At 43.7% G+C, this 18,993-nt stretch overlaps 1 protein-coding gene across 1 annotated transcript in view; it reads right to left on the bottom strand.

Annotated features, from left to right (window-relative positions):
- The window catches only part of LOC106579913 (RIMS-binding protein 2), a 116,894-nt gene extending 98,144 nt beyond the window's left edge, over positions 1–18,750 (bottom strand). The window contains exon 1 of the mRNA XM_082966285.1: positions 18,605–18,750. The gene's annotated coding sequence lies outside the window, so the exon portion shown is untranslated. The remainder of the gene's footprint in view (positions 1–18,604) is intronic.
- Between the last annotated feature and the right edge of the window lie 243 nt (positions 18,751–18,993).

Below are 18,993 nucleotides of genomic sequence, written 5' to 3'. Positions count from 1 at the left end.
CTAAACTCCAGGGCGAACTCCTGGACGCTCCTTGTCTCCTGCCTCAGATGGAAGAGGCGCTCACCCGCCACTCTACCCTCGGGCGGGTGGTCGAAGACCGCCCGAAAACGGCGGGTGAACTCCTCAAACTGGTCAAATGCCGCATCTCCCTCTCTCCATACGGCGTTGGGCCACTCCAGGGCTTTCCCGGTGAGGCACGAGACGAGGGCGGACACCCTCTCACGGCCCAACGGAGCCGGGTGGACGGTGGCCACGTATAGGTCCAGTTGTAAAAGGAACCCCTGGCAGTTCGCAGCCTTCCCATCGTATTCCTGGGGCAGGGAGAGACGAATCGCACTGCGACTAAGATGAAGAGGGGCGCTCAGTGGAGACCCCGGTTGTGCTGGTGGAGGCGCTGGAAGAACTCCCTGTCTCTCCCAGCGGTCCATAGTCTGGACAACGCGGTCCATGGTGGTGCCACGATGTTGGAGCATTGCTGCGTGCTCCCAGACACGCTCCTCCACCCCTATACCCGGGGTACCTGCTCCTGCTGACTCCATAGTTTTGGTCCGTAATTCTGTAATGCGATGCTACTGGCGGCAGAGAAGTCAGGCACAGGAGAGCGGAAACTGATTTACAACGGTTGTGTTTAATAACCATAAACCACCGTCAACAGAACAATAAAATAAATGGGTCAAACAAAACCCGGTAAATACCAGCATACCGTGCACCAGCACTACAACAAACAATTACGGACAAGAACATGGGGGGGAACAGAGGGTTAAATACACAACATGTAATTGATGGAATTGGAACCAGGTGTGCTGGAAGACAAGACAAAACCAATGGAAAATGAAAAGTGGATCGGCGATGGCTAGAAGGTCGGTGACGTTGACCGCCGAACATAGCCCGAACAAGGAGAGGGACCAACTTCGGCAGAAGTCGTGACAGCCAGAGCATAGAGGAGATGGAAAGGAAAAACTGTAGCTATCTGTACACCCCTGTTCACGTCAGCTTGAAACCAACACAGAGGTCTGTAACATAATCCTGGAGATCAAATGAAGTCTGCCATGTTGCCATCAAATCAAATCCAATTTTATTGGTCACATACACATGGTTAGCAGATGTTAATGCGAGTCTAGCGAAATGCTTGTGCTTCTAGTTCCACCATGCAGTAATATCTAACAAGTAATCTAACAATTTCACAACAACTACCTTATACACACAAGTGTAAAAGAATGAATAAGAATATGTAAAAAAAATATATGGATGAGCGATGGCTGAACGGCATAGGCGAGATGCAGTAGATGGTATAGAGTACAGTATATACATATGAGATGGGTATGTAAACATTATATAAAGTGGCATTGTTTAAAGTGGCTAGTGATACATTTATTACATCCAATTTTGTATTATTAAAGTGGCTAGAGATTTGAGTCAGTATGTTGGCAGCAGCCACTCAATGTTAGTGATGGTTGTTTAACAGTCTGATGGCCTTGAGATAGAAGCTGTTTTTGAGTCTCTCATCTAAGCCCATTGATGAAATTATTGCATGATGCCTGCTGTCCAGACATCCCACAATACACCAGAGCCCCACCAGTGGACATGCCCTATCAGATGAAATTAATTTAGACTCACAATAGAAGTCTGAGTGGTGACGTGTACTCATTCCTAGGGAATGTATTTAGATCTCAAGAGTTATCGCATGGACCATAGAGTAACTTTCAGAGCTGGACATACAGTTGAAGTCGGAAGTTTACATACTCTTAGGTTGGAGTCATTAAAACTCGTTTTTCAACCACCACACACATTTCTTGTTAACGAACTATAGTTTTGGCAAGTCGGTTAGGACATCTACTTTGTGCATGACACAAGTAATTTTTCCAACAATTGTTTACAGACAGATTATTTCACTTATAATTCATTGTATCACAATTCCAGTGGGTCAGAAGTTTACATACACTAAGTTGACTGTGCCTTTAAACAGCTTGGAAAATTTCAGAAAATTATGTCATGGCTTTAGAAGCTTCTGATAGGGTAATTCACATAATTTGAGTCAATTGGAGGTGTACCTGTGGATGTATTTCAAGGTCTACCTTCAAACTCAATGCCTCTTTACTTGACATCATGGGAAAATCAAAAGAAATCAGTCAAGACCGCAGAAAACAAATTGTAGACCTCCACAAGTCTGGTTCATCCTTGGGAGCAATTTCCAAAAGCCTGAAGGTACCACGTTCATCTGTACAAATAATAGCATACAAGTATAAACACCATGGGACCACACAGCCGGCATACCTCTCAGGAAGGAGACGCGTTCTGTCTCCGAGAGATGAACGTACTTTGGTGCGAAAAGTGCAAATCAATCCCAGAACAACAGCAAAGGACCTTGTGAAGATGCGGGAGGAAACATGTACAAAAGTATCTATATTCACAGTAAAACAAGTCCTATATCAACATAACCTGAAAGGCCGCTCAGCAAGGAAGAAGCCACTGCTCCAAAACCGCCAGAAAAAAGCCAGACTACGGTTTGCAACTGCACATGGGGACAAAGATCGTACCCTTTGTAGAAATGTCTTCTGTTCTGATGAAACAAAAATAGAACTGTTTGGCCATAATGACCATGGTTATGTTTGGAGGAATAAGGGGGAGGCTTGCAAGCCGAAGAACACCATCCAAACCGTGAAGCACGGGGGTGGCAGCATCATGTTGTGGGGGTGCATTGCTGCAGGAGGGACTGGTGCACTTCACAAAATAGATGGCATCATGAGGGAGGAAAATTAGGTGGATATATTGAAACAACATCTCAAGACATCAGTCAGGAAGTTAAAGCTTGTTCGCAAATGGGTCTTCCAAATGGGCAATGACCCCAAGCATACTTCCAAAATTGTGGCAAAATGGCTTAAGGACAACAAAGTCAAGGTATTGGAGTGGCCATTACAAAGCCCTGACCTCAATCCTATAGAAAATGTGTGGGCAGAACTGAAAAAGTGTGGGCGAGCAAGGAGGCCTACAAACCTGACTCAGTTACATCAGCCCTGTCAGGAGGAATAGGCCAAAATTCACCCAACTTATTGTGGGAAGCTTGTGGAAGGCTCCCCGAAACGTTTGACCCAAGTTAAACAATTTAAAGGCAATGCTACCAAATACTAATTGAGTGTATATAAACTTCTGACCCACTGGGAATGTGATGAAAGAAATAAACGCTGAAATAAATAATTCTCTCTACTATTATTCTGACATTTCACATTCTTAAAATAAAGTGGTGATCGTAACTGACCTAAAACAGGGAATTTTACTCAGATTAAATGTCAGGAATTGTGAAAAACTGAGTTTAAATGTATTTGGGTAAAGTGTATGTACATTTCTGACTTCAACTATATAAGGCCACAAATAACTTTCCTCCTCATCTAATATGAGCTAACTTCAATGATGAGGTCTTATTGAAGGGTTTCCCAAACTTTTTTAGTCCACGACACCATTTTGATATCTGAAAATTCTCACGACCCCAACCATGTGAAAAAAATTATGTAATTAACAGCCAATGTTTACTTTTGGGGGGGATATGGCAGTCAATTGCAAACATTCCAACAGTATTTCTGACTGCCTTCTCAACTCACGATCACATACTTTTAATGTGGGGCTATGACAGTCAATTGCAAATTAGTCTGATATGTCTCTAATGCCGCATTCAAAATGATTGGGAACTCGGAATTCTCAGACTTCCGACCGTTTTGAACTGTCACCCAACACGGAATTCCAAGTCGGGAATTCTGGCTTCTTTCTAAAGCTCTGACTTTCCGACCTGAAGATCACTGTTGTCATGATTGGACCTTGTTTTCTTTCCGAGTTCCCAGTTATCTTGAAAGCACAATTATCTCACCACCACTAATGAGATGGGTGTGCTTGATGCATGTCGCGTCAGAGCTTCTCAAAGTCAGAGGGCGTGGACAACAGTGTGCACCTCATCTCTGCTGTCATATCCAAACTGGATCGATATTTGGTTTTAATGCAGATGAGAGCACTGCTGAATCCAGCTACACACAGATATGACCTGGCGAAGGGTACCATGAGTTTTAATACTCTGAGGGAGACGGCAGGGTATTCCCTTTGAGTCAGGAACAAAAACTCCTCTGTAGTGACCCGTGAATGCATTGTCTGCAACATTTCGGTCACATGACAGCTGACTCAAAGGGAATACCCTGATTCAAGCGCAATGGTCAAGTGCTGCCTTTTCCCACGATATAAGTGCACTCTGTTGTTGATTTTTATTTATTTTTTTAAACATTGATTAACATTTTTAAGGTTGACCACATTACAATGATTTTGAGATACAAAAACCATATATTATTTATAATTATTTTTGGGAGGATTTTGGAAATTCTCCCACGACACCATTTTTATATCAGGCGACCCCATGCAACCCCTAGTTTGGGAACCTCTGTCTTATTGTATCACTGCGATAATGGGAGATAATGGAAGATAATGGGTTAAAAAGGTGTTTCAACCTTCTGGTCAAAAAAGGTATTTCAACCTTCTGGTCAAAAAGGTGTTTCAACCTTCTGGTCAAAAAGGTGTTTCAACCTTCTGGTCAAAAAGGTGTTTCAACCTTCTGGTCAGGTTTTCTGGAAATGTACTTGTTTTTCATATTGTCTGATTTTAACTATCCCTTTGTCTTGCTACTGCATGTCTTTTCTGTAACTCCCCATTGTCACTCAAAGCTAGAGCCAGGCCTCTCAACCAGCAATTCAATTTAGAGTGACTCATCCCTCTGTGTTTCAGAGAGAGATAGACAGAGAGAGAAAGAAATAACAAAAGTACAAGCAAACACAATTCCTGGCTCTGCAAGTTTGTCATTCTATTTCACTTAGTTCTCTTACTGCTCAGCTCTGTGTTGTGCCAACTGAGACACTGTTCTGGGAAAAAGCATGATTGTTTCTTTGACGTTTCTTTTGAATGTAGATTTACATGGTCATTCACTCTATAATTTGCACACACACACACACATGACCCAACCCCACACACACCCAATCACACACAGACACAGACACAACCACACAATCACACACAGACACAACCACACACAGACACAACCACCCACACTTTCATGCTCAGAGATCATTTCACTGGAAAGCAGTGTGACATCTAAGCCATTAGCTGAGTTTCAGCAGGAGAGGACAGAGGGGGAGGGGGGGTGGAATCGAAGCAAATGACCCAGAAAACAATCTTTTCTTGGTGAATTCCTGGGACGAAAAGATATCAGCATTCTGAGTCATCCTGAGTCTGCCTGTCAGGACCACTCGGTCTTCACGCTTTTCCTCTGCAGTCTCCAAAGAGCAAACGTCACAAAGGAAAACGTCCAGAACCCATTGCTGTCTAGAAACTGCAGAGAGAAAAGCCTCACTGTCACAACTTCAAGAGCTTAGGAACAAAAACAATGGGCCAGCTCCCCACAACCTCTCTCAAACAACAGTGAAATAAACAAGTAGAGCAGTAAGACTGGTAACAGTCAGGTGAACGGTTCATCTTAAAGGCTCTGAGTGAATGGCTTGGTGAGCCACACACTGGAACAAAAGTCAACTCTTCTACCTTTCTCACAGTCTGTGAGCAGAGCCACAGTCAGCACAACACCTCTGATACCTGGAGTGACTCTTCTTATAGTCAGCTCCTCTCTCTCCCAAGGAGAAACGCTAGCAGCCATCTTCGCCCTTTCCCTCCACACAGACAGCAATCTAATTAAGGAACGCTAGATTGAACCCATCCCACCTTCTGATGGCGTTAAATTAGATGTTACAGATTTGGAAAAGCAATCTAACTGTGACGTTGTGTTCTGTCTGCTGGCGATAGAGAATTGTGTAGGGTGTCTCGAGTAAGGGAGTGTGTGAGAGAGAGAGAAAGAGTTTGCATTTAATACTGTATAGTGATGCTACACTACATGTATGTGCATACATAAGGAGAGAAAAGGTTACATGTTGAGGACTTGACATAGGAAAACCAAGAAAAATATATTGAAGTCATCGCTGTATTTTAAAGCCATCAAACACACAAAAAAATGTAATCGACGTCACTTAATGGGAATTACCCATTTTGCTGCTACAGAAGCCCATTTAGGTTACCAACAGCATTCTCATTTCATACCAGTAGTTGTTTTTATGAGGTGACTGCTGTGGCTCCTACTTTTTTCTGTCTTAAGAAAGTCCAGTACACTTTCACGTCTATGTCTTAATATACTTTGGAGGACTTTGGGGACCAACAATTGATTCCCATTCAAAATCCTTTTTTCCCAAACCCTTAAACCTAAACCAAACTCCTAACCCTAACCCCTAAGACGAAAATATCCTTTTTACAAGTGGACAAGCAAAATGTCCTCACTTCTCTGAATTTGAGTTTGTTTACTATTCTTGTGAGGACTTCTGGTACCCACAAGTATAATAAAATGTGTACGCACACACACACACACACACACACACACACACACACACATACACACACACACACACACACACACACACACACAGTGTCAGATCTTCTTTGAGAGAGCAAGTATCAATATTTATGTACTGGCTGAGTCCATAAATCTTAGTGACTGGTCCAAAAATCAATGCACGCCTGCTACATATTTGAATCTGCTTATGAAGGTCACATTACTCCAGCAGAGGCTGGGAGGATGAGGCATGCAGTAGGCTAAATCACCCAGGAGCGCTTTTATTTATCCTGCCCCTACATTGGCCCCAGCTCCATTCAACCCACACTGATGCTCTACCACCAATCTAGATGTGTAAAAACCAGCCACAAATAGGTAAAGTCTAACATGATAGGCCCTCTTGCCATGCTTAAGCAAGACTTTTCAGGGTTGATCCCTGTGTAACACATGTGCATTATACACTGACTGAAAAAAAATTCTGCTGAACATGTAAAGTGTTGGTCCCATGTTTAATGAGCTGAAATAAAAAAAAAATTAAAATATCGCCAAAATTTGACATACGCACACAAAAAGTTCATTTCTGTCAAGTTTTGTGCACAAATTTGTTTACATCCCTATTAGTGAGCATTTCTCATTTGCCAAGATAATCCATCCACCTGACAAGTGTGGCATATCAAGAAGCTGATTAAACAGCATGATAATTACACAGGTGCACCTTGTCCTGGGGACAATAAAAGGCCACTTAAAAAATGTGCAATTTTGTCACAACACAATACCACAGATGTGTCAAGTTTTGAGGGAGCGTGCAATTGGCATGCTGACTGTAGGAATGTCCACCAGAGCTGTTGCCAGAGAATTTAATGTTAATTTCTCTACCGTGTAACCATGCCAGCCCAGGACCTCCACATCCGGTTTCTTCACCTGCGGAATCATCTGAGGAAGGGGTAGGGTGCTGAGAAGTATTTCTGTCAATGTGCCTTCCCTGTAGCTCAGTTGGTAGAGCATGGTGTTTGCAACGCCAGGGTTGTGGGTTCGATTCCCACGGGGGGCCAGCACAGAAAAAACAAAACCAAAAAAATGTATGAAATTGTATGAAATGTATGCATTCACTACTGTAAGTCGCTCTGGATAAGAGCGTCTGCTAAATGACTAAAAATGTAAAATGTAATAATCAAGCCCTTTTGTGGGGAAAAACTAATTCTGATTGGCTGGGCACGGCTCCCCAGTGGGTAGGTAAAGTATACTGCTCAAAAAAATAAAGGGAACACTTAAACAACACAATGTAACTCCAAGTCAATCACACTTCTGTGAAATCAAACTGTCCACTTTGGAAGCAACACTGATTGACAATAAATTTCACATGCTGTTGTGCAAATGGAATAGACAACAGGTGGAAATTATAGGCAATTAGCAAGACACCCCCAATAAAGGAGTGGTTCTGCAGGTGGGGACCACAGACAACTTCTCAGTTCCTATGCTTCCTGGCTGATGTTTTGGTCACTTTTGAATGCTGGCGGTGCTTTCACTCTAGTGGTAGCATGAGACGGAGTCTACAACCCACACAAGTGGCTCAGGTAGTGCAGCTCATCCAGGATGGAACATCAATGCGAGTTGTGGCAAGAAGGTTTGCTGTGTCTATCAGCGTAGTGTCCAGAGCATGGAGGCGCTACCAGGAGACAGGCCAGTACATCAGGAGACGTGGAGGAGGCCGTAGGAGGGCAACAACCCTGCAGCAGGACCGCTACCTCCACCTTTGTGCAAGGAGGAGCAGGAGGAGCACTGCCAGAGCCCTGCAAAATGACCTCCAGCAGGCCACACATGTGCATGTGTCTGCTCAAACGGTCAGAAACAGACTCCATGAGGGTGGTATGAGGGCCCAACGTCCACAGGTGGGGGTTGTGCTTACAGCCCAACACCGTGCAGGACATTTGGCATTTGCCAGAGAACACCAAGATTGGCAAATTCGCCACTGTGCTCTTCACAGATGAATGCAGGTTCACACTGAGCACATGTGACAGACGTGACAGAGTCTGGAGACGCCGTGGAGAACGTTCTGCTGTCTGCAACATCCTCCAGCATGACCGGTTTGGCGGTGGGTCAGTCATGGTGTGGGGTGGCATTTCTTTGGGGGGCCGCACAGCCCTCCATGTGCTCGCCAGAGGTAGCCTGACTGCCATTAGGTACCGAGATGAGATCCTCAGACCCCTTGTGACACCATATGCTGGTGCGGTTGGCCCTGGGTTCCTCCTAATGCAAGACAATGCTAGACCTCATGTGGCTGGAGTGTGTCAGCAGTTCCTGCAAGAGGAAGGCATTGATGCTATGGACTGGCCCGCCCGTTCCCCAGACCTGAATCCAATTGAGCACATCTGGGACATCATGTCTCGCTCCATCCACCAACGCCACGTTGCACCACAGACTGTCCAGGAGTTGGCGGATGCTTTAGTCCAGGTCTGGGAGGAGATCCCTCAGGAGACCATCCGCCACCTCATCAGGAGCATGCCCAGGCGTTGTAGGGAGGTCATACAGGCACATGGAGGCCACACACACTACTGAGCCTCATTTTGACTTGTTTTAAGGACATTACATCAAAGTTGGATCAGCCTGTAGTGTGGTTTTTCACTTTAATTTTGAGTGTGACTCCAAATCCAGACCTCCATGGGTTGATAAATTGGATTTCCATTGATTATTTTTGTGTGATTTTGTTGTCAGCACATTCAACTATGTAAAGAAAAAAGTATTTAATAAGATTATTTCATTCATTCAGATCTAGGATGTGTTATTTTAGTGTTCCCTTTATTTTTTTGAGCAGTGTATAATAAGTTTAAAAATCTTTCAAATTGTTGCATGTCACGTTTATATTTTTGTTCAGTATAGATGAGGCAGAGGAGAGGGTGAGTGTTCAGTGGAATGCTATCAGTTAGGCCTACCACGAGGCTAATCTCTCCCTCTCTCCCCAACTCCCGCCCTCTCAGCAGGCTAAACATATTGTAGCGTTTTTGGTGCCGGGTTCTTTGTAAGACAGATTTTACACATACAGCCACACAATACCAGTCCAAGTAAAGGATTAAACCTGTATATTATTATCAGGCTTTGCAGTTCTTGATATCCAAAACCCAAAACAAACAACAGTAAACACTTTGCAACCAGTGGATGATCCTCCAAGCTTTGTCTTTGGGAGTTTAATCCTTGTTGAAATCACATTTTATTTTTCACAACCAACTCACGTAACTCCTAGGTCTGGGAAGGCGATACATCTTTGAGGGCAACCTTTTCCAGCAGGAAGTGGCCCGAAAATACTGAAGTCTATATGTTTGTTCCCCCCACAGTGCTTCTTGACTCACCCACTTTTTTAACAGGTTAACATGAAACACCTGTTCTGGCTTCCTTCTCCCTGGCTGACGGATGAGGTAGTTCACAGGCCCCATTTTCTATAACACCTCAAAAGGGACCCTGTCATGTGGCCAGGAATTTACATTCAGTTGTGAGTACTAACTCCATAACCCGTTCCCCTGGGGGCGAACTCTCGGGGTTGAGCAGGACGATTATACACTCGACTCTGGGCTTCTTGGGCCTGCTGTAAATGTTCCTTCACAATGGGCATTGCACTGTTTATGCGTTCTCTCATTTCTTCTGTGTTCTATGACAGTGTTGTGGGGACTGGTTTGTTGTTCCCAGTTCTCCTTTGTCACATCTAACAATCCCCTGGGCCTGTGGGCAAACAATAGCTCAAATGGTGAAATACCAGTGGACGCCTGCTCTCTTATGGCAAACATTTACAAAATGGCAGCAGCTGATCCCAGTTTCGCCCATCCCGCTCCATGATCTGTCTGAGCATGGATTTCAGGGTTCTATTAAATCTCTCGACTAGGCCATCGGCCTGGGGGTGATATACAGAAGTGTGCAGTTGTTTGATTTGAAGCAATTTACATAAATCTTTCATCACCTTGGACATGAACACCGTACCTTGGTCCATCAGGATTTCTCAGGGTACCTGGGAGAGCATCTGTAGCAGCTCTCTGGCGATGCTCTTGGTGTTAGCACTACGCAGGGGAATGGCCTCGGGATACCTAGTGGCATAATCTACCACAACCAATATATGTTGAAAGCCTTTCGCAGACCGTGGTAATGGTCCAATTAAATCCATAGCAATTCTATCGAATGGCGTGTCTATCACTGGCAACGGGATTATTGGATTTCAGGAAGGGATGAGGTTCTCTGACAGTCAGGACACCCGTGGCAATACCTTACCAAAACTGCATACCTGCATAAAACTGCACCCCCGGCCAGAAGAAACATTGTAACACCTGTTGTGTTTTTTCTCTCTTTATATGTCCTCCCAACAAATGGCTATGGGCCCAGCACAGCACTGTTTGCCGAAACAGGGTTGGAACCAACAGCTGCTCCACTGTGACGTCATTCGACTTCGTGACCTGGTATAAGAGATTATTTATCATGGAAAAATTAGGAAAAGTGAGTACATTAGCAGGACTTATAGATATACCATCTACTACCTTGACATTCTGTCTTGCGTTCTGTAGTGTGGGGTCTTCCAGCTGAGCAGTACCAAACTTTCCCCTATACTGTGTTAACTCAGGAGGAATTTCCAGGCCCCTTGCCCTGCTCTTCCTGTTCCTCCTCTTCCATTTATCCCTTCTGGGTTTCCTGTCTCTTCGTCGTTTCCTTCCCCTTCTTCTCCCAGGAGAACTCGAATGTCGGCTATGGAAGTCGGGCAGGTAAGTACCAATTTGTTAATTTTCCTTTCATAGGACAGGGAGTTCTCTTTGGTAGCGGTTTCATTTTCTTTTCACTGGAAAATGTCAATGGTACCTGGCATGTCCTATTACTGGCACAGCCATCTTTTGTCCTGTAGTCTTTTCCACAATTCTTGAAAATATGAACAGTCGTGACCCACTTGCACGGGATATGGCAGATTTTCAATCAACCCTACAGTAGGTTACCTCTCTACATCTGCAGTTGGACACATTTTGGTGTCCCTATGTACACAGGTGATGTCCATGGTTGGAGTGGCAGTCCTTCCTCAGCTGGGTTAGTAGTGAAGGCATGATGAGGGAGACCATGCTCCCGGAGTCTACAAGAGCATCTACTTCTTTCCCTTGGACCTGTACCCGACAGGTGCGGTGGGTGGCGGTGGGCTTGGACATGGGCAGAAATGACATGGCAGTGGTGTAGATTGGAAATGTCAACCTTCATGGGTTCCTCCTTCTTGGGACAGTTCCATGCGGTGTGTCTTATTTCACCACAGTGGTAGCACTCCCGGGTGTCGGTATCAACCCCTCTATTCCTCATCTTTGCTTCAGGTTGGAAAACATGGTCCGGGTGCCCACGTTCCCCCTCTGCCCTTTGGATTCTTTCTTTCCAAACCTGGGGAGTCTGTAGTTGGGATGTCTTTCTTCCTCCTTCTTTGAGGCCTCCCTTTTCCTGGGTGGTTCTGTCCAGACGGCTGGGTTTGAGCAGTTCGTCAGTTGCTCAACATCTCTCAACGAGGTCCACCACTCCGTCCGCTGTGATGGGACTGCCCTGGCTGACAACCTTCTTTAGCTTGTAAGGTAAGCCCCGGATGTAGTGGTCAATCACTATTCTTTCCACGATGGCCCCAGTACTGAGGGTCGCAGGCTTCAGACATTTTTTGGCTAGGTGGACCAGGTCAAACATCTGTGACCTGGGTGCCTTCTCGGGTTTATACGTCCAAGTATGGAACCACTGTGCCCTCAAAGAGACAGTGACTCCCAACCGTGCTAATATTTCCTTCTTCAGTGTGTCATAGTCATTGGCTTCTGTTGCTTCCAGATCAGATCACGCCTGTTGTGCTTCCCCACAAAGAAAAGGAGCCAGTATTCCTGCCCACTTTATCTGTGGCCATGCCGCTCATTCTTCTGTGCGTTCAAATGTCTTTAGGAAAGTCTCAACGTCATCATTTGGCATCATTTTCTGCAGATACCGAGTGGCCATCATGGGTAAACCAGCGGTCTGTTGAGCAATTTTCACCACAGTGATTTCAGCAGGTAACTTCTGCATGTCCATATTGATCTGCAGTTGACACTCCCTTTGTTCCTTCAATAACAAGCGATTTTAAAAATTGGTGAGTGATTATCCTCACTGCCTTGCCCGCATTCTCCACCAATGTAGGGTTTTCGGTACCGGGTTCTTTGTAAGGCGGGTTTTACACATACAGCCACACAACACCAGTCCGAGTAAAGGGTTAAACCTGTTTATTATTATTATCATCATCATCATCATCAGGCTTTGGCAGTGTTCCTGATATATCAATTTGGCTAGAAGTTTCCCCTGAGCTGTCCGTGGTCCTGCCTCTGGGGAATACTTTGCATTGCTGTCCATGGTCCTGGCAGCCAAAAACAAAGAAACCTCGCAGGCACATATCCACAACACAAGCCCTGAAACCGCTTCAGTATGTACAGTACAACTCTCCAGCCTCCATAGGGGCTTCTCACGTTTACTCATTGCTCTTCTCTGTGGCACCGTAATAGCCTCGGATGCCATGGCATGAATTCGTCACTGGGCTAACAGGCTTATGAAAGTTAGATGAACGTTATACGATCTTGTTAAAACCAGTTACATTATTAAAAGGGCACATTCATTCTGAGAAGGCGAGAAAGGGAGCCTCCAGCAGATTGGAATTTTAATAACCTCAATACAGTGATTGAGAAATTTAGCAGAGCTTTAACTCTACCACCCAGTTATATGGGCACTGTGGTGACTTTGTCCACTCTCTCTAGAACAAATACACACACACACACACAAGGTAAATAAAAGCCAAAGATTTTTACATGAACCGTTGATACGTCCACTGATTGTACCACATATATAGTATTATATGTTTTATCAGATAACTAATGATTCGGGTGTATGGTCATGACAGTGTTGTAGTATTAGCAGGCTGGAATTAACTCAAATATATTTATAAAGCCCTTTTTACATCAGCAGTTGTCACAAAGTGCTTATACAGAAACCCAGCCCTAAAGAGCAAGCAATGCAGATATAGACGCATGGTGGCTAGAAAAACACCCTACAAAGGCAGGAACCTAGGAAGAAACCTAGAGCGGAACCAGGCTCTGAGGGGTGGCCAGCCCACTTCTCGCTGTGCCGGGTTGAGATTATAAGACTACATGGCCATTAAGGCCAGATCGTTCTTCAAGATGTTCAAACGTTCATAGAAGATCAGCAGGGTCAAATAATAATCACAGTGGTTGTAGAGGGTGCAACAGTTCAGCACCTCAGGAGTAAATGTCAGTTGGCTTTCACAACCGAACTGAACCTGATCCTGGGGGAGTGTTATCTCAGCATCTTCAATGTAATCTGGTAAAGACTCTTGCACTAGCTGTGTGTGTGTGTGAGTGTGTGTGTACATGTGTGTTTTCTTTATCTGGCTCAACTCCAACCTCTCCTTTTATCTCCCTGTACAGTACAAGTATGGCACACATGTCAACTCCTGCAATGCACTTAACCTGTTACAACACAAGAATGGGCCTTGTTCCAACCAAAGTCATAAAGTACTAGCTAATACTGCCCAGTACAGCACAAAGCATTAATGAATACAAAGACACAGTTCTAAATACAAAGCAGTCAGTATTTTGAACATTCTAGAGTGAAAACAAATGTTGTGAATGTAAAGGTTCTAGAGTCAGTGAGGAGTACTAAGGAGTAAATGGTGTGTTTATCTTCAGACTCAGAGCAGCAGCATAGTCCCGGGTCCCAGGTCGGCTGGGTTGGCCGGCTGCTCCAGAGCGTTAATAAGAAGGCTAATTGAATTACGGCAGCGGTGGAGGCCTGTAGTGTGGGCGCCACGCCGCTCTAATTTAATTACTACTCTAGTAAACATGGGCATGGGGAGGCAGCCCCCCAGTACAGCAGCCTGCCCTGCTGCATCACACACACAGTTTTTGTGAGGATTGTGTAGCATCATCACCCTAACCCCATCTGAATATTCCTGTGTGTGTTTGTTCGAGTTCTGATGCCGCAATAAAGAGAGATCAGAGGGAATAAATGCAGAGGAGCGTGGAACAGGAAGAGCAGAAACACACACACCTTCAGGCTGCGTCACTGCTTGAGCAGAGCAGTGGTGTCAGCGCTTTCACCATCCTCTGTTCTCCTATTCTAAAATATATATTCACAACCACTGTATACAACAGGATGCCTTTTAGACAGGAGTCCTCCTTCCTTTGCATTCCTAACTGTTGCTTTATCATGGGGAGTTATTCAGAGGTTGATGATGAACATGATTGTGAGCAGTAGTAGTAGTGTGATTACTGTGAGACTGACATGCTCTTATGCCTCGTTCACAATGCCAGTTGTGACTCAAATCCAATTTGTGGCATATCCGATTCAAATCTTATCCGATTCAAATCAGATCTTTCGAGCCACATTTCCAACCACCTTTGTAGATGGTTTGAAGTTAGGTACAAATCTGATTCCTGGCCATGCAACTTGTGTCTGAACGGTCAAATCTGATTTATTTATCCTGAAGTGGTTTTTAGACTATTATTTGGTATATCTTGTTGCTTGCCAGCTACTCTGTTGACAGTTTGTCAAGAACATGTAGTAGCTAACTAGCTTGTTAACTATTTAAAAAACAAATTAGTGAATATGCTTGAAAGCTAAACAGCTACCTACCTAGCTAGTTCAGGGTTTCCCAAATGTGGTCCTTTGACCACGTTTTAGTTTGTTTTCTTTGATTAAGGTTTTAGTTAGTTTTTTAAATGAATCTCTCCTAGGTCATCCTCCTTCTTCTTCATCTGTGGATTTTATATAGCAGTTGGCAACCAACTTTAACTTGCATTACCGCCACCAACTGGACTGGAGTGTGTCTTTCGTTCATCTTTCAATCACCCATGTGGGTTAGTATGCTCATAAAAACCAATGAGCGCTTGCAGCGCGTCAAGCGTCTAAAATAGAAAACCCAATGCCCCCCTTGTTAAAAATATTTTGTGAATACTCTCTTATCTCAGGATATAAAATGAATGTGATGGCAATGGGAAAAACACAAATAATTACTCATGATCTACAGCAGGGGTGTCAACCTCATACCATGGAGGGCTAAGCGTCCGCAAGTTTTATTTTTTACTTTTCAATTAAGACTTAGACAACCAGGTGAGGGGAGTTCCTTAGTAATTAGTGACTTTAATTCCTCAATCAAGTACAAGGGTGGAGCGAAAACCCATAGACACTTGGCCCTCCGTGGAAGGAATGAGTTTGACACTTGATCTACAGAAATCCTTTAAGTGGACCACAAAAAAAGATGAAATACACAGGATGCTTAATAAGTGACAAACATGTAAAGATAACTTTCTCCCATTACTCAACAACATGAAAGCATATCTAACTAAATTAAACAATCTCCCCATAAATCTAACAGGTAGAATAAATCTCTTTAGAATGACATGGCTCTCAAATGTTTTATATTTATTTTCAGTAATACCAATTACCCCACCAAAGACATTCTTTCATTTGTCTATTTCAAGACATTGCAATGGGTTGGACAATATTAAAGAAGCTATTACTTAAATACTGGAAGTGTCACAGGCGTCGAAAGGATTAGACCAAGGCGCAGCGTGTATAGTGCTCATCTTTAGATTTTAATGAATGCACTTGACACAACAAAATAACAAACGCGACCAACAGTTCCGTCAGGTACAATAACTAAACAGAAAATAAACATCCAGAAAGCCCAAAGAAAAACAGGCTGCCTAAGTATGGCTTCCAATCAGAGACAACGAAAGACACCTGCCTCTAATTGGAAACCATACTCGGCCACACAAGGAAAATGAAACATCGAAACAGAAAACTAGAACAAATTCCCCTAGAAACAAACCCACCCCAAAACACACAAAACAACCCCCCTGCCACAACCTGACCATACTACTATGGCAAAATGACCCTTCTCACTGGTCAGGACGTGACAGGAAGATAAACGTTGGATACTCAAACATTAAGAGAATGGAAGAATCAAATCCTTTATTTAAATATTGAAAAAAATCTGGCTACAGACAAACATAACACAATTTGAAATCTTATGGGGCAGTCTTACAAGCATTAAAAATAACATTGGGTGTGAATACGGTGGGAACATGTGGGTGTAAGCAAGTGTGATGTCATTAATGTTGGTGGAAATGTATGTATGTAAATGTCTATTGTTTTTGTCTATGTACGTTTTTGTTTATTGTCAAAAAATGTAATATACACAAGACATCCTTCCTTATCGAGCTAGCATTAAACATGACAGGAATGTTTTGTGGTGGTCACATGTTAATGTTAGCAGACATCCATGTACATGAAAAGTGATACCTTTGCTAACATGAGTCTGCGGCTTTGCTGATTGTATCTCCATTAGAAGATAACAGAGTTGGAGGCTAATGGGGCTTGCTACAGAAGTACCACACGCTCTGTTAGTTTTTCATTACCACTTCACTCAGTCTTCCATGGGAGCATCCAGTATCAGTAATTACCGATGCCACGACAATCATTTCAGAAACCATAATCTGCAGTTCTCTCACTTCAGGGGACTAACATTCCTCCCCTTGTCTCTTTCCCGTTCCTCCCATCCCATTTCTCTGTTGACTGAGAAATGTAAAACAACAGCTTAATGAAATTATAGGATGTATGTTGACTTCAGAAGCACTCGTTTCCTAGCAACTTCCAGGTAGAGGGGGCAGGGGTTTGTGTGACCAGAGCTAGTCTAACCATGTCACCGAAACAGGACAAATCACAGAACAAATGAAGACAACACCTGGCTGGCGGCTAATAGCCTGCTGGACAGCTTTCTCTAGCACTATATCTTGTGGGTAAAAGTCATGTTTTATAACATTGGCCAAATCTACATTGCTAGTTAGAGGCTCTAGGAGAATGAGGTTTCAACTGAATATTACATGAGTCTAGGGCCGAGAATGTGTTCAAAATAATTCAGTTTGATTCGGCAGTGGGATTAAATAGCTGACAGAAGAATGGTGAAAAGACAGACTATTTCTTTGAAGGCTAAGTATCACATAGCTGAGAATTGAAAAATACAATTTAACACCTTCCTGTCTTTGCAAACAACACACAGACCCCCCGACCTCACACCCTTAGACTGTAGCTGTCAGACTGAAAGCCACAACAATATCTCATTATATCTCAACACTATTCAAGTTTGTGAATAACCTTGAAAGCTGTTAGACCTTTTCTCTATTTCCATTCAGCACACGCAATTGATGGAATCTTACAAACAGAGAAATCAAACGGATAGTACAAACATCCACTGACAAGAAACGGTTGTACATACCAATCTAGCTATCGTTCAAGATTTTAAAGTAACAGTACAGCAAGTTATAAAATCACACACACGTGCACGCACACACACACACACACACACACACACACACACACACACACACACACACACACACACACACACACACACACACACACACACACACACAGCTAATCCCCATCCCCTCAACACAAGCAGTGCCCTGAAAGCTAATCGATGTAGCTCATTCATATTAAACAACATGAAGACATCAGGGGAAGCCTGGGGAATTACATGCAGTCTCCGCTGTGAAGACACAGCTTGGGATCAGCCTGAGGACTGGAGGATACATTACATGCTTGCCCCCCTCCCCTCCCTCCAATAACCTGTTTAGTCCCAATGCCATTGCCCTGCTGCATACCAGGCCAGTAGCATATGGCTAGTGTAATCGGCTACTGCAGCTTCCACTTGTCAGGGCTGGAAACTGTTGGCTAAATAAGGAGAGTAGTAGACTGTGGCTTCCAAACAGATCTTAGCCTTCACTTTCATGAGAATAGTTTTTGCATAGATTTTTATTAGGCTTCAGAGGTTGGGTCTGGAGCCACAACATCTTAAAGCTTTGTCCATCAGCAGCAGTGACATCACCAGTAACTATTCAAACTGTCCCCAATTAATTCGTCAGCCTACTACTCCAAACAGACAAATGAACAGACAGTCAACTTATTTAAATCTTTAGCAGAATTAGCAGTCTAGCTGTAGGAACAATTATTTATGGTTCACAGGTTCACAGTCCAGAGCAGGAAACAAAGGGGGAAAATACAACTTCTGACTGCTATGGGTGACTGCCTTACCTTGCCAAGAAGACAGCAGCCTCTTGCCACTGAAAATAATATCCATCACTACAGCCTCAGACAGATAGAGATAGAGAGGCAATGACTCACCAGCAGTATATGCTGTAGCTTGTGTTGGTTGAAAGCCCCAGGCTTCAGTTTCAGGGCTCTATTGTTGTCCTCTAGAAGATGTAGTCTATCCCCCCGCGGACACTGGGGCGCTACATCTGGGAAGTGGAGGGGCACAACTTCCTTTCTCAACTGTGGAGTAAACATGAGATAAGTTTAAAATTCTGTCATGGTCATCTGAATTATTTCAGCGAGTCATTATCAATGACCTGAAATGGTTTTGACTAGCTGAGGAACGCTCAACTCCATTCTCTTATTTTGAGGCGAAGTTTAATATTAATAACTGGTCGCGCGATTTACTAGCAACAACATTTAGTCACCATCAGTTGATACTTGTAAAAAAAAAAATATATATATATATATATATATAT

The sequence above is a fragment of the Salmo salar genome, chromosome 20 (genome assembly GCF_965601325.2).
Source record: "Salmo salar chromosome 20, fSalSal1, whole genome shotgun sequence".
Classification (NCBI taxonomy): domain Eukaryota; kingdom Metazoa; phylum Chordata; class Actinopteri; order Salmoniformes; family Salmonidae; genus Salmo; species Salmo salar.
This window is presented reverse-complemented; position numbering and strand designations above follow the sequence as displayed.